Raw genomic sequence first — 15444 nt, 5'->3', positions numbered from 1 at the left:
TCAGTATTACATTGTATATCATGTATGTTGTGTGATTATATGTCAGTATTACATTGTATATCATGTATGTTGTGTGATTATATGTCAGTATTACATTGTATATCATGTATGTTGTGTGATTATATGTCAGTGTTACATTGTATATCATGTATGTTGTGTGATTATATGTCAGTGTTACATTGTATATCATGTATGTTGTGTGATTATATGTCAGTGTTACATTGTATATCATGTATGTTGTGTGATTATATGTCAGTGTTACATTGTATATCATGTATGTTGTGTGATTATATGTCAGTATTACATTGTATATCATGTATGTTGTGTGATTATATGTCAGTGTTACATTGTATATCATGTATGTTGTGTGATTATATGTCAGTGTTACATTGTATATCATGCATGTTGTGTGATTATATGTCAGTATTACATTGTATATCATGTATGTTGCAGTCATTCAGGTAATTATCTAATAGTTTCTTGAAACTATCGATGCCCCCCGCTGAGACCACCGCCTGTGGAAGGGAATTCCACATCCTTGCCGCTCTTACAGTAAAGAACCCTCTACATAGTTTAAGGTTAAACCTCTTTTCTTCTAATTTTAGTGAGTGGCCACGAGTCTTCTTAAACTCCCTTCCGCAACAAACTTTTTTCCATATTGTGGGGTCACCAGTCCGGTATTTATATATTGTGGGGTCACCAGTCCGATATTTATATATTGTGGGGTCACCAGTCCGGTATTTATATATTGGGGGGGTCACCAGTCCGGTATTTATATATTGTGGGGTCACCAGTCCGGTATTTATATATTGTGGGGTCACCAGTCCGGTATTTATATATTGGGGGGTCACCAGTCCGGTATTTATATATTGTGAGGTCACCAGTCCGGTATTTATATATTGGGGGGTCACCAGTCCGGTATTTATATATTGGGGGGTCACCAGTCCGGTATTTATATAATGAAATCATATCCCCTCTCAGGCGTCTCTTCTCCAGAGAGAATAAGTTCAGAGCTCACAACCTTTCCTCATAACTAATATCCTCCAGACCCTTTATTAGCTTTGTTGCCCTTCTTTGTAGTCGTTCCATTTCCAGTACATCCTTCCTGAGGACTGGTGCCCAGAACTGGACAGTATACTCCAGGTGCGGCCGGACCAGAGTCTTGTAGAGGGGAGAATTATCGTTTTATCTCTGGAGTTGATCCCTTTTTAATGCCAATATTCTGTTTGCTTTGTTAGCAGCAGCTTGGCATTGCTGAGCCCATCATCTACTAGGACCCCCAGGTCCTTCTCCATCCTACATCCCCCCAGAGGTTCCCCTCCCCCCAGGTCCTTCTCCATCCTACATCCCCCCAGAGGTTCCCCTCCCCCCAGGTCCTTCTCCATCCTACATCCCCCCAGAGGTTCCCCTCCCCCCAGGTCCTTCTCCACCCTACATCCCCCCAGAGGTTCCCCTCCCCCCAGGTCCTCCTCCACCCTAGATCCCCCCAGAGGTTCCCCTCCCCCCAGTCTATAGATTGCATTCAGATTTTTGCCACCCAAATCCATTATTTTATATTTTTCTACATTGAACCTCATTTGCCATGTAGTTTCCCCTCCCCCCATTCATTTGTTCAGATCTTCTTGGAAGGTTTCCACATCCTGCGGAGAAGTTATTACCCTGCTTAGCTTATTATCATCCGCAAATACAGAGATTGAGCTGTTTACCCCATCCCCATCCTCCAGGTCATCTATGTACAAATTAAATGGGATTGGTCCCAGCACAGAACCCTGGGGGACCCCACTACCCTCCCCCGACCATTCCGAGTACTCCCCATTTATCACCACCCTCTGAACTCACCCTTGTAGCCAGTTTTCAATCCAAGTACTCACCCCTATGGTCCATGCCAACCCACCTTATTTTGTACAGTAAACGTTTATGGGGAACTGTGTCAAATGCTTTTGTAAAATCCAGATACACCACGTCTACGGGCCTTCCTTTATCTAGATACACCACATCTACGGGCCTTCCTTTATCTAGATACACCACATCTACGGGCCTTCCTTTATCTAGATACACCACATCTACGGGCCTTCCTTTATCTAGATACACCACATCTACGGGCCTTCCTTTATCTAGATACACCACATCTACGGGCCTTCCTTTATCTAGATACACCACGTCTACAGGCCTTCCTTTATCTAGATACACCACATCTACGGGCCTTCCTTTATCTAGATACACCACGTCTACGGGCCTTCCTTTATCTAGATACACCACATCTACGGGCCTTCCTTTATCTAGATACACCACATCTACGGGCCTTCCTTTATCTAGATACACCACATCTACGGGCCTTCCTTTATCTAGATACACCACATCTACGGGCCTTCCTTTATCTAGATACACCACGTCTACAGGCCTTCCTTTATCTAGATACACCACATCTACGGGCCTTCCTTTATCTAGATACACCACGTCTACGGGCCTTCCTTTATCTAGATACACCACGTCTACGGGCCTTCCTTTATCTAGATACACCACATCTACGGGCCTTCCTTTATCTAGATACACCACATCTACGGGCCTTCCTTTATCTAGATACACCACGTCTACAGGCCTTCCTTTATCTAGATACACCACATCTACGGGCCTTCCTTTATCTAGATACACCACGTCTACGGGCCTTCATTTATCTAGATACACCACGTCTACGGGCCTTCCTTTATCTAAATACACCACATCTACGGACCTTCATTTATCTAGATACACCACGTCTACGGGCTTTCCTTTATCCAGATACACCACGTCTACGGGCCTTCCTTTATCTAGATACACCACGTCTACGGGCCTTCCTTTATCTAGATACACCACGTCTACGGGCCTTCCTTTATCTAGATACACCACGTCTACGGGCCTTCCTTTATCTAGATACACCACGTCTACGGGCCTTCCTTTATCTAGATACACCACGTCTACGGACCTTCCTTTATCTAGATACACCACGTCTACGGGCCTTCCTTTATCTAGATACACCACGTCTACGGACCTTCCTTTATCTAGATACACCATGTCTACGGACCTTCCTTTATCTAGATACACCACGTCTACGGGCCTTCCTTTATCTAGATACACCACGTCTACGGACCTTCCTTTATCTAGATACACCACGTCTACGGGTCTTCCTTTATCTAGATACACCACGTCTACGGGCTTTCCTTTATCCAGATACACCACGTCTACGGGCCTTCCTTTATCTAGATACACTACGTCTACGGGCCTTCCTTTATCTAGATACACCACATCTACGGGCCTTCCTTTATCTAGATACACCACATCTACGGGCCTTCCTTTATCTAGATACACCACATCTACGGGCCTTCCTTTATCTAGATACACCACATCTACGGGCCTTCCTTTATCTAGATACACCACGTCTACAGGCCTTCCTTTATCTAGATACACCACATCTACGGGCCTTCCTTTATCTAGATACACCACGTCTACGGGCCTTCCTTTATCTAGATACACCACGTCTACGGGCCTTCCTTTATCTAGATACACCACATCTACGGGCCTTCCTTTATCTAGATACACCACATCTACGGGCCTTCCTTTATCTAGATACACCACGTCTACAGGCCTTCCTTTATCTAGATACACCACATCTACGGGCCTTCCTTTATCTAGATACACCACGTCTACGGGCCTTCATTTATCTAGATACACCACGTCTACGGGCCTTCCTTTATCTAAATACACCACATCTACGGACCTTCATTTATCTAGATACACCACGTCTACGGGCTTTCCTTTATCCAGATACACCACGTCTACGGGCCTTCCTTTATCTAGATACACCACGTCTACGGGCCTTCCTTTATCTAGATACACCACGTCTACGGGCCTTCCTTTATCTAGATACACCACGTCTACGGGCCTTCCTTTATCTAGATACACCACGTCTACGGGCCTTCCTTTATCTAGATACACCACGTCTACGGACCTTCCTTTATCTAGATACACCACGTCTACGGGCCTTCCTTTATCTAGATACACCACGTCTACGGACCTTCCTTTATCTAGATACACCATGTCTACGGACCTTCCTTTATCTAGATACACCACGTCTACGGGCCTTCCTTTATCTAGATACACCACGTCTACGGACCTTCCTTTATCTAGATACACCACGTCTACGGGTCTTCCTTTATCTAGATACACCACGTCTACGGGCTTTCCTTTATCCAGATACACCACGTCTACGGGCCTTCCTTTATCTAGATACACTACGTCTACGGGCCTTCCTTTATCTAGATACACCAAGTCTACGGGCCTTCCTTTATCTAGATACACCACGTCTACAGGCCTTCCTTTATCTAGATACACCACGTCTACGGGCCTTCATTTATCTAGATACACCACATCTACGGGCCTTCCTTTATCTACATACACCACATCTACGGGCCTTCCTTTATCTAGATACACCACGTCTACGGGCCTTCCTTTATCTAGATACACCACATCTACGGGCCTTTCTTTATCTAGATACACCACGTCTACGGGCCTTCCTTTATCTAGATACACCACGTCTACGGGCCTTCCTTTATCTAGATACACCATGTCTACGGACCTTCCTTTATCTAGATACACCACGTCTACGGGCCTTCCTTTATCTAGATACACCACATCTAAGGGCCTTCCTTTATCTAGATACACCACGTCTACGGGCCTTCCTTTATCTAGATACACCACGTCTACGGACCTTCCTTTATCTAGATACACCACGTCTACGGGCCTTCCTTTATCTAGATACACCACGTCTACGGGCCTTCCTTTATCTAGATACACCATGTCTACGGGCCTTCCTTTATCTAGATACACCACGTCTACGGGCCTTCCTTTATCTAGATACACCACGTCTACGGGCCTTCCTTTATCTAGATACACCACGTCTACGGGCCTTCCTTTATCTAGATACACCACGTCTACAGGCCTTCCTTTATCTAGATACACCACGTCTACGGGCCTTTCTTTATCTAGATACACCACGTCTACGGGCCTTCCTTTATCTAGATACACCACGTCTACGGGCCTTCCTTTATCTAGATACACCACGTCTACGGGCCTTCCTTTATCTAGATACACCATGTCTACGGACCTTCCTTTATCTAGATACACCACGTCTACGGGCCTTCCTTTATCTAGATACACCACGTCTAATGGCCTTCCTTTATCTAGATACACCACGTCTACGGGCCTTCCTTTATCTAGATACACCACATCTACGGACCTTCCTTTATCTAGATACACCACGTCTACGGGCCTTCCTTTATCTAGATACACCACGTCTACGGGCCTTCCTTTATCTAGATACACCACGTCTACGGGCCTTCCTTTATCTAGATACACCACGTCTACGGGCCTTCCTTTATCTAGATACACCACGTCTACGGGCCTTCCTTTATCTAGATACACCACATCTACGGACCTTCCTTTATCCAGATACACCATGTCTACGGGCCTTCCTTTATCTAGATACACCACATCTACGGGCCTTCCTTTATCTAGATACACCACATCTACGGGCCTTCCTTTATCTAGATACACCACGTCTACGGGCAGTGGCGTAACTAGAACCTTCAGGGCCCTGATGCAAGAAACCATTAAGGGCCCCCCTGAACCCCAGCCAGGGCCCTTCCCTCTGAGTCTGGCGGTGGAACTCCAGGGCGTGGTCACAGGTATGACCTTTGTGAGCCCTGTAGTTCCATCACTGGCATCAGTAGTTTTTTTTTTTTTTTTTTTTTTTTTTTTTTAGGTGCCCCATTGGGAGACTGTCCCTAGGCAGGATGGGGTCCTCGTCCCCAGAAGAGATGAGGTCCTTTTCTCCAGGGCAGATGAAGTTACTGCCCCCAGGTGAGAAGGGGTCCCTCTCCCCAGGGGGAGATGGAGGGGGTATGCGGTAGGCCACGCACTCATCCATGTTGGCCTGGGCTCCATCCAGTGTGCTGGACAGGCGATCAGCATATCTCCCAGAAAGACCTTTGAGCATCTGTGTATGATGGGGGAGGAGGAGGGCTGGCAGAAAAGCCTGCAGTCCCCCTCTCATAGGGCTGCACTGCATCTGTGTGCTTAAAGTTTGTTTACCCTGGAGAAGTATGCAGTGCAGAGTGGGCCGGACTCTGGCTGGGGAGAACAGACATCGGACTGAGCGGCAATGCATGGAGCAGGAGAGGGGTACTCTGAGGAGCCGGCTGAGGACACAGGTCATGCGGGGAATGCACAACTAAAGAGCAGCCAGTGCGATAGTCGAGCATGGAGCTCTGCTAGTCACCCTCCACCTCCAGCCACCCGTGTGCATGGTGCACTGGTACCCCTAGCTGCCTATGCTGCTGCCGGCCATATGTAGAGGGGGCTGCATGGGCCCCTAGCATCACAGGGCCCGGTTGCAGTCGCGACTGCTGCACCCCCTATAGTTACGCCCCTGTCTACGGGCCTTCCTTTATCTAGATACACCACGTCTACGGGCCTTCCTTTATCTAGATACACCACATCTACGGACCTTCCTTTATCCAGATACACCATGTCTACGGGCCTTCCTTTATCTAGATACACCACATCTACGGACCTTCCTTTATCCAGATACACCATGTCTACGGGCCTTCCTTTATCTAGATACACCACGTCTACGGGCCTTCCTTTATCTAGATACACCACGTCTACGGGCCTTCCTTTATCTAGATACACCACATCTACGGACCTTCCTTTATCTAGATACACCACGTCTACGGACCTTCCTTTATCTAGATACACCAGGTCTACGGGCCTTCCTTTATCTAGATACACCACATCTACGGACCTTCCTTTATCCAGATACACCATGTCTACGGGCCTTCCTTTATCTAGATACACCACGTCTACGGGCCTTCCTTTATCTAGATACACCACGTCTACGGGCCTTCCTTTATCTAGATACACCACATCTACGGACCTTCCTTTATCTAGATACACCACGTCTACGGGCCTTCCTTTATCTAGATACACCACGTCTACGGGCCTTCCTTTATCCAGATACACCACGTCTACGGACCTTCCTTTATCTAGATACACCACATCTACGGACCTTCCTTTATCCAGATACACCATGTCTACGGGCCTTCCTTTATCTAGATACACCACGTCTACGGGCCTTCCTTTATCTAGATACACCACGTCTATGGGCCTTCCTTTATCTAGATACACCACGTCTACGGGCCTTCCTTTATCTAGATACACCACGTCTACGAGCCTTCCTTTATCTAGATACACCACGTCTACGGACCTTCCTTTATCTAGATACACCACGTCTACGGGCCTTCCTTTATCTAGATACACCACGTCTACGGGCCTTCCTTTATCTAGATACACCACATCTACGGGCCTTCCTTTATTTAGATACACTACGTCTATGGGCCTTCCTTTATCTAGATACACCACATCTACGGACCTTCCTTTATCCAGATACACCATGTCTACGGGCCTTCCTTTATCTAGATACACCACGTCTACGGGCCTTCCTTTATCTAGATACACCACGTCTATGGGCCTTCCTTTATCTAGATACACCACGTCTACGGGCCTTCCTTTATCTAGATACACCACGTCTACGAGCCTTCCTTTATCTAGATACACCACGTCTACGGACCTTCCTTTATCTAGATACACCACGTCTACGGGCCTTCCTTTATCTAGATACACCACGTCTACGGGCCTTCCTTTATCTAGATACACCACATCTACGGGCCTTCCTTTATTTAGATACACTACGTCTACGGGCCTTCCTTTATCTAGATACACCACATCTACGGGCCTTCCTTTATTTAGATACACCACGTCTACGAGCCTTCCTTTATCTAGATACACCACGTCTACGGACCTTCCTTTATCTAGATACACCACGTCTACGGGTCTTCCTTTATCTAGATACACCACGTCTACGGGCCTTCCTTTATCTAGATACACCACATCTACGGGCCTTCCTTTATTTAGATACACTACGTCTACGGGCCTTCCTTTATCTAGATACACCACATCTACGGGCCTTCCTTTATCTAGATACACCACGTCTACGGGCCTTCCTTTATCTAGATACACCACGTCTACGAGCCTTCCTTTATCTAGATACACCACGTCTACGGACCTTCCTTTATCTAGATACACCACGTCTACGGGCCTTCCTTTATCCAGATACATCACGTCTACGGACCTTCCTTTATCTAGATACACCACATCTACGGGCCTTCCTTTATTTAGATACACTACGTCTATGGGCCTTCCTTTATCTAGATACACCACATCTACGGGCCTTCCTTTATCTAGATACACCACGTCTACAGGCCTTCCTTTATCTAGATACACCACGTCTACGAGCCTTCCTTTATCTAGATACACCACGTCTACGGACCTTCCTTTATCTAGATACACCACGTCTACGGGCCTTCCTTTATCTAGATACACCACGTCTACAGGCCTTCCTTTATCCAGATACATCACGTCTACGGAACCTTCCTTTATCTAGATACACCACATCTAGGGACCTTCCTTTATCCAGATACATCACGTCTACGGACCTTCCTTTATCTAGATGGCAGCTCACCTTCTCATAGAAGGTTAATAGATTGGTTTGGCAAGAATGATTCCTCATAAATCGATGCTGATTATGATGCCTGGCGCACATTGCACCCCAACACTAAGGACTTTACCTTCTTTTATTTCCCTCATAACAAATACTCCAGAATAGACCACTTTTTCTTATCCCAAAATGATCTCACACACCTCTCAAAAGCTACAATTGAACCCATGGTGCTTTCTGACCACAACCCCATATTTATAACCCTCCCTAAGACCCTTGTTAGATCCAATATATGGCGACTTGATAATTCTCTACTGACCGACCTAGACCATATCCAACAAATTACCACGAGCCTTACCCAATACTTTGCAGAAAATACAACGGACAATGCCTCTGCCATCTCCATTTGGGCAGCACATAAATGCGTCATAAGGGGGAAATTTAACTCCCTTGCCGCCCTACGAAACAAACTTAGAAAAGCGCGTATTAATGAGCTGACCGATCGCTTACTAACACTTGAACAAGCGCACAAAGCATCGCTAGCAGCCTCCTCATTGACGGAACTGACTCAGGTCAGAGAAGAACTAGAGGAACTCAATCACACACTGAAAAGTAATTAGGACCCAAAAACTATTCTACAAATTCAGCAACAAGTCAGGAAAACTTTTAGCCAGAGCGCTTCAAGCTAAGAAAGCGGCCCATACCTTTCACAAAATTACAACCCCCCCTCGGCGACACCCTTGTTACAACTGAAGACATCTCTGACCATTTTGTTTAGTACTTCTCCAAACTATACAACCTCCGCACCACGTTCCCCCCTGCACTATACAACCTCCCCACCACGCTCCCCCTGCACTATACAACCTCCGCACCACGCTCCCCCTGCACTATACAACCTCCGCACCACGCTCCCCCTGCACTATACAACCTCCGCACCACGCTCCCCCTGCACTATACAACCTCCCCACCACGCTCCCCCCTGCACTATACAACCTCCGCACCACGCTCCCCCTGCACTATACAACCTCCCCACCACGCTCCCCCCTGCACTATACAACCTCCGCACCACGCTCCCCCTGCACTATACAACCTCCGCACCACGCTCCCCCTGCACTATACAACCTCCGCACCACGCTCCCCCTGCACTATACAACCTCCGCACCACGCTCCCCCTGCACTATACAACCTCCGCACCACGCTCCCCCTGCACTATACAACCTCCGCACCACGCTCCCCCTGCACTATACAACCTCCGCACCACGCTCCCCCTGCACTATACAACCTCCGCACCACGCTCCCCCCTGCACTATACAACCTCCGCACCACGCTCCCCCTGCACTATACAACCTCCGCACCACGCTCCCCCTGCACTATACAACCTCCGCACCACGCTCCCCCTGCACTATACAACCTCCGCACCACGCTCCCCCTGCACTATACAACCTCCGCACCACGCTCCCCCTGCACTATACAACCTCCGCACCACGCTCCCCCTGCACTATACAACCTCCCCACCACGCTCCCCCTGCACTATACAACCTCCCCACCACGCTCCCCCCTGCAGCCACCTCAGACCGAATGACAGCCATTACAGACTTCCTTACACAGTCCCTCCCCCCTCTCTCCTGATGAATCCTCGGACCTTGATCGCCCACTCTCAGGAGAAGAAATTCGAACTGCATTAAAACAAATGAAACCGGGCAAAAGCCCTGGCCCCGATGGCCTGACAGTTATTATAAGTCCTTCCCAGACACCCTCATTCCCCACCTCACCAAGGCCTTCAATAATCTATCAACAACCTCTAATACGATGAGGGACATCTCTCAGTCCACGTCACTCTCATCCCCAAGCAAGGCAAAGACCTCTCATTGGTCTCTAACTACCCGATTTCACTCCTGAACCTAGGCCTAAAGCTCTACACCAAAGTGTGGCAAACCGCATTCTCCCTCTGTTACCCAAATTGATCTCTCTCAATCAAGTAGGTTTTGTCCCTGGCAGGGAGGCCAATACTAGCAAGGCACTAAATATCCATCACTGGCTCTCCAAAGCATCCACACAAGGTTTTATCCTGTCTTTGGACGCAGAGAAGGTCTTCCAAAGGGTTTGCTTGGGACTATATGGAAGCGACTTTAAGAGTAATGGTTTTCCCATCACAACTGCTCCAAATGATCCTGGCACTATACTCGGCACCTACAGCTAAACTAAGGAACAATGGCCGCCTGTCAATCGCCTTCTCTGTCTCAAATGGAACCCGTCAGGGATGCCCCTTATCCCCGCTCATATTCATCCTTACTATGGAACCAATGCTCCGCAGATTAACTCTGCACCCCCAGTCCACAGCTCAACTCTGCACCCCTTGTCCACCGCTCAACTCTGCACCCCCAGTCCACCGCTCAACTCTGCACCCCCAGTCCACCGCTCAACTCTGCACCCCCAGTCCACCGCTCAACTCTGCACCCCCAGTCCACCGCTCAACTCTGCACCCCCAGTCCACCGCTCAACTCTGCACCCCCAGTCCACCGCTCAACTCTGCACCCCCAGTCCACCGCTCAACTCTGCACCCCCAGTCCACCGCTCAACTCTGCACCCCTTGTCAACCGCTCAACTCTGCACCCCTTGTCAACCGCTCAACTCTGCACCCCCAGTCCACCGCTCAACTCTGCACCCCCAGTCCACCGCTAAACTCTGCACCCTTTATCCACCGCTCAACTCTGCACCCCTTGTCCACCGCTCAACTCTGCACCCCCAGTCCACCGCTCAACTCTGCACTCCCAGTCCACCGCTCAACTCTGCACTCCCAGTCCACCGCTCAACTCTGCACCCCTTGTCCTCCACTCTACTGTCCACCACCCTGCACCTCTTGTTCTACCACCACCCTTGCACTTTGATCTACCTCTCACCCCTTCACTCCTTGTCCACCACTCAACTCTGCACCCCTTGTTCACCACTAAACTCTGCACCCCTTGTCCACCGCTCAACTCTGCACCCCCAGTCCACCGCTCAACTCTGCACCCCCAGTCCACCGCTCAACTCTGCACCCCCAGTCCACCGCTAAACTCTGCACCCCCAGTCCACCGCTCAACTCTGCACCCCCAGTCCACCGCTCAACTCTGCACCCCCAGTCCACCGCTCAACTCTGCACCCCCAGTCCACCGCTCAACTCTGCACCCCCAGTCCACCGCTCAACTCTGCACCCCCAGTCCACCGCTCAACTCTGCACCCCTTGTCCACCGCTCAACTCTGCACCCCTTGCCCACCGCTCAACTCTGCACTCCCAGTCCACCGCTCAACTCTGCACCCCTTGTCCACCGCTCAACTCTGCACCCCTTGTCCACCGCTCAACTCTGCACCCCTTGTCCACCGCTCAACTCTGCACCCCCAGTCCACCGCTCAACTCTGCACCCCCAGTCCACCGCTCAACTCTGCACACACAGTCCACCGCTCAACTCTGCACCCCCAGTCCACCGCTCAACTCTGCACCCCTTGTCCTCCACTCTACTGTCCACCACCCTGCACCTCTTGTTCTACCACCACCCTTGCACTTTGATCTACCTCTCACCCCTTCACTCCTTGTCCACCACTCAACTCTGAACCCCCAGTCCACCGCTCAACTCTGCACCCCCAGTCCACCGCTCAACTCTGCACCCCCAGTCCACCGCTCAACTCTGCACCCCTTGTCCACCGCTCAACTCTGCACCCCCAGTCCACCGCTCAACTCTGCACCCCTTGTCCTCCACTCTACTGTCCACCACCCTGCAGTGCACCTCTTGTTCTGCCACCACCCTTGCACTTTGATCTACCTCTCACCCCTTCACTCCTGGTCCACCACTCAACTCTGCACCCCCAGTCCACCGCTCAACTCTGCACCCCCAGTCCACCGCTCAACTCTGCACCCTTTGTCCACCGCTCAACTCTGCACCCCTTGTCCACCGCTCAACTCTGCACCCCTTGTTTACCGCTCAACTCTGCACCCCTTGTCCACCGCTCAACTCTGCACTCCTAGTCCACCGCTCAACTCTGCACCCCTTGTCCACCACTCAACTCTGCACCCCTTGTCCACCGCTCAACTCTGCACTTCTAGTCCACCGCTCAACTCTGCACCCCCAGTCCACCGCTAAACTCTGCACCCCCAGTCCACCGCTCAACTCTGCACCCCCAGTCCACCGCTCAACTCTGCACCCCCAGTCCACCGCTCAACTCTGCACCCCTTGTCCACAGCTCAACTCTGCACCCCTTGCCCACCGCTCAACTCTGCACTCCCAGTCCACCGCTCAACTCTGCACCCCTTGTCCACCGCTCAACTCTGCACCCCTTGTCCACCGCTCAACTCTGCACTCCTTGTCCACCGCTCAACTCTGCACCCCCAGTCCACCACTCAACTCTGCACCCCCAGTCCACCGCTCAACTCTGCACCCCCAGTCCACCGCTCAACTCTGCACCCCCAGTCCACCGCTCAACTCTGCACCCCCAGTCCACCACTCAACTCTGCACCCCCAGTCCACCGCTCAACTCTGCACCCCTTGTCCTCCACTCTACTGTCCACCACCCTGCACCTCTTGTTCTGCCACCACCCTTGCACTTTGATCTACCTCTCACCCCTTCACTCCTTGTCCACCACTCAACTCTGCACCCCTTGTTCACCACTAAACTCTGCACCCCTTGTCCACCGCTAAACTCTGCACCCCTTGTCCACCGCTCAACTCTGCACTCCTAGTCCACCACTCAACTCTGCGCCCCCAGTCCACCGCTCAACTCTGCACCCCTTGTCCACCGCTCAACTCTGCACCCCCAGTCCACCGCTCAACTCTGCACCCCTTGTCCACCGCTCAACTCTGCACCCCCAGTCCACCGCTCAACTCTGCACCCCTTGTCCTCCACTCTACTGTCCACCACCCTGCACCTCTTGTTCTGCCACGACCCTTGCACTTTGATCTACCTCTCACCCCTTCACCCCTTGTCCACCACTCAACTCTGCACCCCTTGTCCACCGCTCAACTCTGCACCCCCAGTCCACCGATCAACTCTGCACCCCCAGTCCACCGCTCAACTCTGCACCCCCAGTCCACTGCTCAACTCTGCACCCCTTGTCCACCGCTCAACTCTGCACCCCTTGTCCACCACTTAACTCTGCACCCCTTGTCCTCCACTCTACTGTCAACCACCCTGCACCTCTTGTTCTGCCACCACCCTTGCACTTTGATCTACCTCTCACCCCTTCACTCCTTGTCCACCACTCAACTCTGCACCCCTTGTCCACCGCTCAACTCTGCACCCCCAGTCCACCGCTCAACTCTGCACCCCCAGTCCACCGCTCAACTCTGCACCCCTTGTCCACCGCTCAACTCTGCACCCCTTGTCCACCGCTCAACTCTGCACCCCTTGTCCACCGCTCAACTCTGCACCCCCAGTCCACCGCTCAACTCTGCACCCCTTGTCCTCCACTCTACTGTCCACCACCCTGCACCTCTTGTTCTGCCACCACCCTTGCACTTTGATCTACCTCTCACCCCTTCACTCCTTGTCCACCACTCAACTCTGCACTCCTTGTCCACCGCTCAACTCTGCACCCCTTGTCCACCGCTCAACTCTGCACCCCTTGTCCACCGCTCAACTCTGCACCCCCAGTCCACCGCTCAACTCTGCACCCCCAGTCCACCGCTCAACTCTGCATCCCCAGTCCACCGCTCAACTCTGCGCCCCCAGTCCACCGCTCAACTCTGTGCCCCCAGTCCACCGCTCAACTCTGCGCCCCCAGTCCACCGCTCAACTCTGCGCCCCCAGTCCACCGCTCAACTCTGCACCCCCAGTCCACCGCTCAACTCTGCGCCCCCAGTCCACCGCTCAACTCTGCGCCCCCAGTCCACCGCTCAACTCTGCACCCCCAGTCCACCGCTCAACTCTGCACCCCCAGTCCACCGCTCAACTCTGCACCCCCAGTCCACCGCTCAACTCTGCACCCCCAGTCCACCGCTCAACTCTGCATCCCCAGTCCACCGCTCAACTCTGCGCCCCCAGTCCACCGCTCAACTCTGCGCCCCCAGTCCACCGCTCAACTCTGTGCCCCCAGTCCACCGCTCAACTCTGCGCCCCCAGTCCACTGCTCAACTCTGTGCCCCCAGTCCACCGCTCAACTCTGCGCCCCCAGTCCACCGCTCAACTCTGCGCCCCCAGTCCACCGCTCAACTCTGCACCCCTTGTCCACCGCTCAACTCTGCACCCCCAGTCCACCACTCAACTCTGCACCCCCAGTCCACCGCTCAACTCTGCACCCCCAGTCCACCGCTCAACTCTGCACCCCCAGTCCACCGCTCAACTCTGCACCCCCAGTCCACCGCTCAACTCTGCACCCCCAGTCCACCGCTCAACTCTGCACCCCCAGTCCACCGCTCAACTCTGCACCCCTTGTCCTCCACTCTACTGTCCACCACCCTGCACCTCTTGTTCTACCACCACCCTTGCACTTTGATCTACCTCTCACCCCTTCACTCCTTGTCCACCACTCAACTCTGAACCCCCAGTCCACCGCTCAACTCTGCACCCCCAGTCCACCGCTCAACTCTGCACCCCTTGTCCACTGCTCAACTCGGCACCCCTTGTCCACCGCTCAACTCTGCACCCCCAGTCCACCGCTCAACTCTGCACCCCTTGTCCTCCACTCTACTGTCCACCACCCTGCAGTGCACCTCTTGTTCTGCCACCACCCTTGCACTTTGATCTACCTCTCACCCCTTCACTCCTGGTCCACCACTCAACTCTGCACCCCCAGTCCACCGCTCAACTCTGCACCCCCAGTCCACCGCTCAACTCTGCACCCTTTGTCCACCGCTCAACTCTGCACCCCTTTTCCACCGCTC

General features: G+C 51.7%; 1 protein-coding gene across 3 annotated transcripts in view; it reads left to right on the top strand.

The window, feature by feature from the left end:
- LOC143958445 (protein sel-1 homolog 3-like) overlaps positions 1 to 15444 on the top strand; it is a 235941-nt gene that overhangs the window by 40357 nt on the left and 180140 nt on the right. The gene's annotated exons all lie outside the window — the stretch shown is intronic.

The sequence above is a fragment of the Lithobates pipiens genome, unplaced genomic scaffold (genome assembly GCF_037356315.1).
Source record: "Lithobates pipiens isolate NorthernLeopardFrog02 unplaced genomic scaffold, aLitPip1_a1.2 Scaffold_106, whole genome shotgun sequence".
Taxonomy (NCBI): Eukaryota; Metazoa; Chordata; class Amphibia; order Anura; family Ranidae; genus Lithobates; species Lithobates pipiens.
The sequence above is the reverse complement of the archived record's forward strand: the minus strand, read 5'-3'. Positions and strand labels throughout refer to the sequence as shown.